Source organism: Bombina bombina, chromosome 1 (genome assembly GCF_027579735.1).
Source record: "Bombina bombina isolate aBomBom1 chromosome 1, aBomBom1.pri, whole genome shotgun sequence".
In the NCBI taxonomy this organism is placed as follows: Eukaryota; Metazoa; Chordata; class Amphibia; order Anura; family Bombinatoridae; genus Bombina; species Bombina bombina.
The window spans coordinates 498779998-498792653 of NC_069499.1; positions in this window are offsets into that span (position 1 = coordinate 498779998).

Sequence of the window (12656 nt, forward strand, 5' to 3'; positions counted from 1 at the left end):
TTCTGATCTCGTTACTCTCTGACACAGCTCTTGCCTGGGCTAATCCCTTGTGGGAGACTAATACACCTGTGATTTCAAATTACCCTGAATTTGTGGCCTCCTTTCGAAGGGTATTTGATGTTCTGGCTCGCTCCTCCTCTGCTGCTAAACAACTCATGTACTTCAGCAAGGTACAAGATCTGTTGCTCAGTATGCCATTGAGTTCCGTATGCTTGCCGCAGAGGTAGGTTGGAACAATGAAGCCCTTGTTGCCGCCTTCTTTCATGGGCTCTCTAATGCGATTAAAGACGAAGTTGCTGCCAGAAATTTACCTCCTCTGGCCAGGTTTACCCTCTGTCTGTTGCGGAGAATTGTGTTATGGAGGAGTATGTTGCTGATGCTCTGTCGTGGGGGATCATCCACAAATCCTGCTCTTCTGCAGGGGCTGGCTTCTTCTTTGTGAAGAAAAAGGGTGGCGAGTTAAGACCATGCATTGATTATAGGGGTCTTAATGGTTTTACCATTAAGAATGCTTACCCTATTCTACTCATTATGGAACTCTTTGGCCGCCTCAAGGGAGTGTACAATCTCGTTTGGATCAAGGAGGGCCACAAATGTAAAACAGCATTTAACACCAGGAGTGGGCATTATGTGTATCTTGTAATTTCCTTTGGCCTATTTGATGCTCCTGCTGTTTTCCAGGAATGTATTAATGATGTCCTACGAGATATGTTGCAACAGTGTGTTGTGGTGTATTTAGACGACATCCTCATACACTCACCCACACTTGAGGCTCATCATTCTGATATTACACAGGTTCTTCAGAGACTACATGAGAACGGCCTGTTTTGTAAACTCGAGAAATGTGAGTTCCATCAGACTCAAGTAACCTTCCTAGGTTATGTTATCTCTGTTGCAGGGTTCTCCATGGATCCTGACAAGTTGTCTGCCTCACCCAGTTGGTCTTCAGTCTATTCAATGTTTTATGTGGTTCATAAATTACTATAGAAAGTTTATTAAAAACTTTTCTTCCTTGGTCAAACCTATCACAGACATGACCCATAAAGAGAATGATCCACTCCATTGATCCACTACGCCTGATGGTTCCTTGCATCCGTGCGGTTTCTTCTCTAAGAAATTGTCTCCAGCAGAGTGAAATCATGAAATTGGCAACAGGGAATTACTGGCCATAATTTTGGCACTCAAGGAATGGAGGCATCTTCTCGAGGGTACTAGCGTACCAGTGCTCATTCTTACTGACCACAAGAATTTAACTTATCTATCTGAAGCAAAACATTTGTCACCCCGACAGGCCAGATGGGTGCTATTTTTGCCTTGGTTTAATTATGTGGTCTCCTACCTGCCTGGTAGTAAGAATGTTAGGGCTGATGCCCTCTCTCGACAATTTTCGCCTCTGTCTAAGAAGGAGTCTGTACCTACTCCAGTTATACCTCCTAACCATATTTTGGCTACCATATGTACTAATTTGACTTCTACCTTGGGGGAGGAGATCCTGGCTGCACAAACCAATGCACCTCCTGAGAAACCTAGTGGTAAGTGTTTTGTTCCTGAGAATCTTTGAACTAAACTTTTGCACACTTACCACTATCCTAAAGCCGCTGGTCACCCAGGCAAGAACCAAATGATTTGGTCTGTCACTCAGCAATTCTGGTGGCCAGGTCTTCGTTCTGATGTTGCTGCGTATGTTGCCTCCTGCTCAGTTTGTGCACAGAATAAGGCTCCTCGACGTCTTCCTGTGGGTCTTCTTCAGCCTCTTGCTAATGGTGAGCGTCCTCGGACACACCTTTCCATGGACTTTATTGTCGAGCTCCCTGTTTCCAATGGCAATACTGTTATCCTTATGGTGGTTGACCGTTTTTCTAAAATGTCACATTGCATTCCCTTGAAGAAGCTGCCTACCGCTCAGGAGCTTGTTTTAATTTTTCCCCGGAAGGTCTTCCATTTACATGGGTTACCCAAGGAGAGAGTGTCGGACCGGGGTAGCCACTTTGTCTCCAGATTTTGGTGTTCCTTTTGTGCTCAAATGGGGATCCAGCTTTCCTTCTCCTCGGCATATCACCCTCAATCCAATGGGACTGCAGAACAGCCTAATCAAGCTCTGGAATAGTTCCTCCATTGCTATGTCTCAGATGACCACAATAATTGGTCTGAACTGTTACCTTGGGCAGAGTTTGCTCGTAATAGTGCTATTAATGCTTCCTCCAAGTTATCCCTGTTCATGGCGAATTATGGTTTTCAACCATCCTTGTTGCCTGATTCATTCATCTCTCAGGGTATTCCAGCTTTGTAAGAGCATCTCTGGCAACAACGTTCCACGTGGGTGCAGATTCAGGATTGCCTTCATCGTTCTATGCAGCGCCAAAAGTTCCACGCTGATTGTAGGCGTCTGCCCGCCCCTTGTTACCAGGTTGGTGAGAGGGTTTGGCTGTCCTCCTGCAACTTGAACCTTCTGGTGCCTTTCAATAAACTGGCTCCCTGTTATGTTGGTCCTTTTCGAATACTCTGACAGGTCAATCCTGTGGCCTACGCTCTTGACCTTCCTCCTGCAATGCGCATATCCAATGTTTTTCATGTCTCCCTCTTGAAACCATTGGTTTGTAATCAGTTTACCACTGTGTTGCCTCTTCCCCGTCCTATCTTTGTTAACAACCATGAAGAATATGAGGTCAGCAGCATTATTGACTCTCGTATGTCCAGGGGCCGTGTACAGTATTTGGTTCACTGGAGGGGTTACGGTCTGGAGGAGCAATCATGGGTTCCCTCCTCTGATGTTCATGCTCCCTCCCTCTTCCATGCCTTCCATGCCCGTTTCCCCAATAAGCCTTTTGTCCTCCCATGAAGTGGGGGGTCGTTGAGGGGAGGGTACTGTCAGGGTTTTTTCCCTGCTTTGTTTGCCATGTGCTGCTGGCAGCCATTTTACTCACCTCTCTTGCTGACTCTGGTGCATAGAGTGTGATGCTGCTCATTTCCTGCACACCCTTTTATGGCCAGACTGGTGTACATCATCCGTGTGAGACAGGTTGAAGTCTCAGAACTGTGATGTCATCACTTATTATTTAAAGGGCCTCTGTTCAGTATGCTTTGCCCTTGAGTTGTCTCAGGACTGTTTGTGAGTTCCAGTTCCTGTGTATTACCTGGCTGTCTGACGTCCCTCCTGGTTCCTGATCCCTGGCTTGTTCCTGACTATGCTGTTCTCCTTGTTCCTGATTCCGGCTCATCTGACTACTCGCTTTGGCTCCTAACTCGGCTCGTCTGACTATTTGCTTTGGCTCCTGACTCGGCTCGTCTGACTACCAGCTCTGGTTTTGACTCCTGGCTTGTTATTTGACTTGTGGGCTTTTTATTATTTTTTGTTATTAATTAAGGTGTGATTATTTTTGCACTTCTCGTCTCATTCTGATTCCTTGCACCCTGACAGGAATGCTCTATTTATATAAATCCTTTGTTCACTTTGCAAGGAAAATACTTATTCGCATGTGTGATATTATGTCATCACAATACATCTTTAACACTCAGTATCCATATGAATGCCATACGTATCTTGGCATGATGGACATACTTCTTTAGATTAGATTAGATTAGATTAGATTCATTTTATTGTCATTATACAAAGTATAAAAACAAAGACAATGAAATGTAATTGAGTATCTAACCCGTCCATAATAAAATGTACTATAAGATGATAAATCCAATAAGTGAACAAGAACAAAAATGTGCATTTAGTGATATATGTGCAAACATATCATCATACCCATAAATGCATGGTTCTTTCCAAAAGAGAGAAAAATATATACAGTGCAGTAAAAAAAAAAAAAAAATTACAACCTAGAAGAGGCTCGCCAGAAACACAGGCTCATCAGAAACACAAGTTATGGAGCAGCGGTCTAAAGACCGCTGCTACATAACCTGTCTGCCTGCTCTGAGGAGGCGTAAAGCGATCGCCAGAAATCAACCCAATTGAATACGATCGGGTTGATTGACATCCCCGATTGGCCGCGAATCTGCAGGGGGTGGCATTGCACCAGCAGTTCACAAGAACTGCTGGTGCAATGCTGAATGCAGAGAGCGTAATGCTGTCTGCATTCAGCGATGTCTGTTGGACGTGATCCGCTGATGGGATCATGTTGGACAGACATTTGATAAATAGGCCCCAATGTGTTTATACATACATTATGAGTATGACTCACAATTAATATATATAAAGTGCATGGATTGCAAAGAAAAACTAAGTGTATATATACATTAATGAAAATGTGATATGCAGTGTATATTAATGTAGATAGTGAACAATAAAGTTCATCAAAGTGCACTGTGCAATGTATATATAATGAATATAAAAAAATGGACAGTAGAGTCCTTAATACCAATGATAAGTTGATAATAAGTTGACAACAGAGTAAGGATATAAAAAATAAAAAACAAGCAGCAGTTATGGTCAGAATCTTTCAATGTAAGATTAAAAAAAGTTAATGACAAAATTAAAAAATTCAAAGGCAGTCATAGGTGAAGAGGGAATATAATAATTGACTCATTACACAAACTTGTGGAACACCGGTGTTAAGGGTCAAGGTAGCAGATATATATTGTCTATCCTCACTGACTGAGGTCTATTTGTCAGAAAATCTAGAATCCAATCATAGAGCATGGTGTTAATACCCAGGTCATGAAGTTTAGCAATCAATTTTTCAGGAATAACAGTATTGAATGCTGAGCTAAAATCAATGAACAGCATTCTTACATATGTATTACTTTGATCCAGATAGGTCAAGGCAAAATGTAATGCTGTAGAGATGGCATCTTCCATTGACCTTTTCTGAGCATATTGATAAGGATCTAATGTAGGTGGTAAGCAAGCTTTAAATGGGCCATGACCAGCCTCTCAAACATTTCATGATGGATGAGGTAAGTGCAATGGGGTGGAAGTCATTTAGACTCACTGTAGCAGATTGTTTTGGCACAGGGATGATAGTTGTTACCTTAAAACATGCAGGGATGACTGTTTGGGCCAGAGACAGATTGAAAATATCAGTAAGTACTGCAGCCAGTGCTCCAGCACATGTCCGCAGCACATGCCCAGGGATGCCAGCAGATTTACGTGCATCTAGCCTAGAAAGTGCATGGTACACCTCAGTAACAGAAAAACATAAAGGCTGGAAGGGACATGGCTTTGCTATTTATTAGTGACGTCATCGGGCCAAGGTTGTAGCCGTTTACTTTTTAACCAAGCAGCAGCTGTCTGGTTCGTTTGCACTTGATGTGTCTTTTGTATTTTTTAACTCGTCTATCACTAATAAAGCTCCTTTTATCACTATCGCAATTGTGCCGGACTGGGTCTGTTCTTATCTTGGAGTTTAACGTTCATTGAGGAACCCATAGGGCACACTCGATGGTGAAACCAGCAGGTAATTCGGTCCCCACTGAATAGGAGATGTGGATTGCTGCAAGCTGAAGAGAAGGAGACACTCGAGATACAATTACGTCAGCACAGAGAGGAGTCGGCGTGAATGGAATAAAGACCCGCAGTGAGTGAATTAATATTAATTAATATATATACTGCTATTTTTACTAGCAAGGGCCACTGTGATGATTTGAGTCTAAATATGGAGAGTTGTACTGGACTATGAATTACAGTTGTTGTAGAAGAGACGCTGATACACTGTATGAACTGTGTACCATGTTCCAGTAATTTCAGAATTCTGCCGCTTATGTGTATCAGCATCTGGTGTGTGTGTGGAGCTTTGTAATTAATTATTTGTTGTCTCAGTCAAAGCGGGCATAGAAATGGTTTAATTCATCCAGAAAAGAGGCATCATTAATTAAAGGAGTTACTTTTATGGATTTGTAGTCTGCAATAGCCTAAATGCCCCGCCACATGCATCTATTGGTCAGAGTTATTATAAAAATGGTCTTCAATACATAATTGTAGGTCATATTTAGCTCTTTTTATTCCTTTTTTTAAACTAGTTAAACTTTAAGCCTCAGCCTCACCAGTATTAAAAGCAACATCTCGTGCCTTCAATAAGAGGTGAACCTCTCTGTTCATCCAAGGTTTTTGATTAGGGAAGGTTCTTATTTTCTTAATGGTGGTTACATTATTAACACAGGAACTAATATAGTCCAGAACAGAAGAAGCATACAATTCAATATCAGTATAGGAATCCCGCTTACCTCTTGTGGCAAACAAGCTCCAGTCAGAGTGTTGAAAATGATATTGAAGTTTAGAAGTTGCATCTTCGCGCCACACTTTGACTGTTCTCACAGATGGTTTTTCACGCTTAATGAGGGGAGAGTACCTGGGGTACAAAAACAATGCAGAATGATCAGATCTACTCAAGTGAGGAAGAACTGTAGCTGTATAGGCATCAGTAATATTTGTATAGACATGATCTAATATTTTATCTTCTCTTGTGGCACAGGTTACATTTTGATGGAATTTAGGAAGGACAGTTTTTAAGTTAGAATGATTAAAATTTCCTGCTACAATAAAAGCTCCATCCGGTTGTGCAGTTTGCTGCTTGCTAATAGCTCTTTGTAGTTCTTTCATTGCTATTAGACATGTGCGGTTCGTTTCGGATTTATTCGGAAATTCGGAAAATTCTGTAAATTCGGAGATTCGGATCGATTCGGATTTCCGAATTAAAATACTTCCGAATCTACCGAATGAATCCGAAATAGCTGCCGTATCTCCGAATAAATCTGAATTAGCTCAGTAAAATTCGGCATTCCCCATAGGAAACAATGGGGCAGTTTCGGCTGAAAAAAAACCTAACACAGCAGCCCCATTGTTTCCTATGGGGAAACACTAAGTCTGCACCTAACATGTACCCCGAGTCTCTAAACACCCCTAATCTAACACTTATTAACCCCTAATCTGCCGCCCCCGCTATCGCTGACACCTGCATTATTTTATTAACCCCTAATCTGCCGACCGAATATCGCCGCAACCTACATTATAGCTATTAACCCCTAATCTGCTGTCCCTAACATCGTCGACCCCTACATTATAGTTATTAACCCCTAATCTGCTCCCCCCAACGTCGCCGCAATCTAACTACAAGTATTAACCCCTAATCTGCAGACCCGATATCGCCGCCACCTACATTATAGCTATTAACCCCTAATCTGCTGTCCCTAACATCGCCGACCCCTACATTATAGTTATTAACCCCTAATCTGCCCCCCCAACGTCGCCGCAATCTAACTACAAGTATTAACCCCTAATCTGCCAACCCGATATCGCCGCCACCTACATTATAGCTATTAACCCCTAATCTGCTGTACCTAACATCGCCGACCCCTACATTATAGTTATTAACCCCTAATCTGCCCCCCCCCCAACGTCGCCGCAATCTAACTACAAGTATTAACCCCTAATCTGCCGACCGCAAATCGCCGCCACTATAATAAATGTATTAACCCCTAAACCGCCGCACTCCCACCTCGCAAACACTATAATACATTTTATTAACCCCTAATCTGCCCTCCCTAACATCGCCGCCACCTACCTACAATTATTAACCCCTAATCTCCCGCCCCCAACGTTGCCGCTACTATAATAAGATTATTAACCCCTAAACCTAAGTCTAACCCTAACACTAACACCCCTAACTTAAATATAATTTAAATAAAACGAAATAAATTTACTATAGTTAAATAAATGAATCCTATTTAAAACTAAATACTTACCTGTAAAATAAACCCTAATATAGCTGCAATATAACTAATAGTTACATTGTAGCTATTTTAGCATTTATATTTATTTTACAGGCAACTTTGTATTTATTTTAACTAGTTAGAATAGTTATTAAATAGTTATTGACTAATTAATAGCTACCTAGTTAAAATAATTACAAAATTACCTGTAAAATAAATCCTAACCTAAGTTACAATTAAACCTAACACTACACAATCATTAAATAAATTAACTACAAGTACCTACAATTATCTACTATTAAATAAACTAAAGTACAAAAAAAACAAAACACTAAATTACAAAAAAAAACAAACACTAAATTACAAAAAATAAAAAAATATTACAAGAATTTTAAACTAATTATACCTAATCTAAGCCCCCTAATTAAATAACAAAGCCCCCCAAAATAAAAAAATGCCCTACCCTATACTAAATTACAAAAGTTAACAGCTCTATTACCTTACCAACCCTTAAAAGGGCCTTTCGCGGGGCATGCCCCAAAGAAAACAGCTCTTTTGCCTGTAAAAAAAAACACAATACCCCCCCCACATTACAACCCACCACCCACATACCCTTACTCTAACCCAAACCTCCCTTAAATAAACCTAACACTACCCCCCTGAAGATCTCCCTACCTTGAGTCGTGTTCACCCAGCCGGGCCGAAGTCTTCATCCGATGGGGCAGAAGAGTACATCCAGACCGGCAGAAGTCTTCATCCAAGCGGGGCAAGAAGAGGTCTTCCATCCATCATACAAGTACCAAAATACAAACAAACACTAAATTACCAAAAATAATAAAATATTACAATAATTTTAAACTAATTACACCTAATCTAAGCCCCCTACTAGCTATTAATATAGCTACAATATAACTAATAGTTACATTGTAGCTATTTTAGGATTTATATTTATTTTACAGGCAACTTTGTATTTATTTTAACTAGGTACAATAGTTATTAAATAGTTAATAACTATTTAACTACCTAGCTAAAATAAATACAAATTTACCTGTAAAATAAATCATAACCTAAGTTACAATTACACCTAACACTACACTATCATTAAATTAATTAAATAAATGAATCCTATATAAAACGAAATACTTACCTGTAAAATAAATCCTAATATAGCTGCAATATAACTAATAGTTACATTGTAGCTATTTTAGCATTTATATTTATTTTACAGGCAACTTTGTATTTATTTTAACTAGGTACAATAGCTATTAAATAGATATTGACTATTTAATAGCTACCTAGTTAAAATAATTACAAAATTACCTGTAAAATAAATCCTAACCTAAGTTACAATTAAACCTAACACTACACTATCATTAAATAAATTAACTACAAGTACCTACAATTAAATACAATTAAATAAACTAAACTAAAGTACAAAAAAACCCCACTAAATTACAAAAAATAAAAAAATATTACAAGAATTTTAAACTAATTACACCTAATCTAAGCCCCCTAATAAAATAACAAAGCCCCCCAAAATAAAAAAATGCCCTACCCTATGCTAAATTACAAAAGTTAACAGCTCTATTACCTTACCAGCCCTTAAAAGGGCCTTTTGCGGAGCATGCCCCAAAGAAAACAGCTCTTTTGCCTGTAAAAAAAAACACAATATCCCCCCCACATTACAACCCACCACCCACATACCCCTACTCTAACCCAAACCCCCCCTTAAATAAACCTAACACTACCCCCCTGAAGATCTCGCTACCTTGTGTCGTGTTCACCCAGCCGGGCCGAAGTCTTCATCCGATGGGGCAGAAGAGGACATCCAGACCGGCAGAATCAGCCAATCAGATTGACCTCGCATTCTATTGGCTGATAGGAACAGCCAATAGAATGTGAGGTCAATCTGATTGGCTGATTGGATCAGCCAATCGGATTGAACTTGAATCTGATTGGCTGATTGAATCAGCCAATCAGATTTTTCCTACCTTAATTCCGATTGGCTGATAGAATCCTATCAGCCAATCGGAATTCAAGGGACGCCATCTTGGATGATGTCACTTAAAGGTACAGTCATTTAGTCGTCGGATCAAGAAAGAAGAGGATGCTTTGCGTCGGATGTCTTCAGGATGCTGCCGCTCCGCTCCGGATGGATGAACAGAGAAGATACCGCCTGGATCAAGACTTCTGATGGATGGAAGACCTCTTCTTGCCCCGCTTGGATGAAGACTTCTGCCGGTCTGGATGTCCTCTTCTGCCCCATCGGATGAAGACTTCGGCCCAGCTGGGTGAACACGACTCAAGGTAGGGAGATCTTCAGGGGGGTAGTGTTTAAGGGGGGTTTGGGTTAGAGTAGGGGTATGTGGGTGGTGGGTTGTAATGTGGGGGGGTATTGTGTTTTTTTTTTTACAGGCAAAAAAGCTGTTTTCTTTGGGGCATGCCCCGCAAAAGGCCCTTTTAAGGGCTGGTAAGGTAATAGAGCTGTTAACTTTTGTAATTTAGTATAGGGAAGGGCATTTTTTTATTTTGGGGGGCTTTGTTATTTTATTAGGGGGCTTAGATTAGGTGTAATTAGTTTAAAATTCTTGTAATATTTTTTTATTTTTTGTAATTTAGTGGGGTTTTTTTTGTACTTTAGTTTAGTTTATTTAATTTTATTTAATTGTAGGTACTTGTAGTTAATTTATTTAATGATAGTGTAGTGTTAGGTTTAATTGTAACTTAGGTTAGGATTTATTTTACAGGTAATTTTGTAATTATTTTAACTAGGTAGCTATTAAATAGTCAATAACTATTTAATAGCTATTGTACCTAGTTAAAATAAATACAAAGTTGCCTGTAAAATAAATATAAATGCTAAAATAGCTACAATGTAACTATAAGTTATATTGCAGCTATATTAGGGCTTATTTTACAGGTAAATTTGTATTTATTTTAGCTAGGTAGTTATTAAATAGTTATTAACTATTTAATAACTATTGTACCTAGTTAAAATAAATACAAAGTTGCCTGTAAAATAAATATAAATCCTAAAATAGCTGCAATGAAACTATTAGTTATATTGTAGCTATATTAATAGCTAGTAGGGGGCTTATATTAGGTGTAATTAGTTTAAAATTCTTGTAATATTTTATTATTTTTGATAATTTAGTGTTTGTTTGTTTTTTGGTACTTTTCTGATGGATGGAAGACCTCTTCTTGCCCCGCTTGGATGAAGACTTCAGCCGGTCTGGATGTCCTCTTCAGCCCCATCGGATGAAGACTTACAATGTAACTATTAGTTATATTGTAGCTATATTAATAGATAGTAGGGGGCTTAGATTAGGTGTAATTAGTTTAAAATTATTGTAATATTTTATTATTTTTGGTAATTTAGTGTTTGTTTGTTATTTGGTACTTTTCTGATGGATGGAAGACCTCTTCTTGCCCCGCTTGGATGAAGACTTCTGCCGGTCTGGATGTCCTCTTCTGCCCCATCGGATGAAGACTTCGGCCCGGCTGGGTGAACACGACTCAAGGTAGGGAGATCTTCAGGGGGGTAATGTTAGGTTTATTTAAGGGGGGTTTGGGTTAGAGTAGGGGTATGTGGGTGGTGGGTTGTAATGTGGGGGGGGGTATTGTGTTTTTTTTTACAGGCAAAAGAGCTGTTTTCTTTGGGGCATGCCCCGCAAAAGGCCCTTTTAAGGGCTGGTAAGGTAATAGAGCTGTTAACTTTTGCAATTTAGTATAGGGTAGGGCATTTTTTTATTTTGGGGGGCTTTGTTATTTTATTATGGGGCTTAGATTAGGTGTAATTAGTTTAAAATTCTTGTAATATTTTTTTATTTTTTGTAATTTAGTGGGGGGTTTTTTGTACTTTAGTTTATTTAATTTTATTTAATTGTAGGTACTTGTAGTTAATTTATTTAATGATAGTGTAGTGTTAGGTTTAATTGTAACTTAGGTTAGGATTTATTTTACAGGTAATTTTGTAATTATTTTAACTAGGTAGCTATTAAATAGTCAATAACTATTTAATAGCTATTGTACCTAGTTAAAATAAATACAAAGTTGCCTGTAAAATAAATATAAATGCTAAAATAGCTACAATGTAACTATTAGTTATATTGCAGCTATATTAGGGTTTATTTTACAGGTAAGTATTTAGTTTTATATAGGATTCATTTATTTAATTAATTTAATGATAGTGTAGTGTTAGGTGTAATTGTAACTTAGGTCAGGATTTATTTTACAGGTAAATTTGTATTTATTTTAGCTAGGTAGTTATTAAATAGTTATTAACTATTTAATAACTATTGTACCTAGTTAAAATAAATACAAAGTTGCCTGTAAAATAAATATAAATCCTAAAATAGCTACAATGTAACTATTAGTTATATTGTAGCTATATTAATAGCTAGTAGGGGGCTTAGATTAGGTGTAATTAGTTTAAAATTCTTGTAATATTTTATTATTTTTGATAATTTAGTGTTTGTTTGTTTTTTGGTACTTTTCTGATGGATGGAAGACCTCTTCTTGCCCCGCTTGGATGAAGACTTCTGCCGGTCTGGATGTCCTCTTCTGCCCCATCGGATGAAGACTTACAATGTAACTATTAGTTATATTGTAGCTATATTAATAGATAATAGGGGGCTTAGATTAGGTGTAATTAGTTTAAAATTATTGTAATATTTTATTATTTTTGGTAATTTAGTGTTTGTTTGTTTTTTGGTACTTTTCTGATGGATGGAAGACCTCTTCTTGCCCCGCTTGGATGAAGACTTCTGCCGGTCTGGATGTCCTCTTCTGCCCCATCGGATGAAGACTTCGGCCCGGCTGGGTGAACACGACTCAAGGTAGGGAGATCTTCAGGAGGGTAGTGTTAGGTTTATTTAAGGGGGGTTTGGGTTAGAGTAGGGGTATGTGGGTGGTGGGTTGTAATGTGGGGGGGGTATTGTGTTTTTTTTTACAGGCAAAAGAGCTGTTTTCTTTGGGGCATGCCCCCGTAAAAGGCCCTTTTA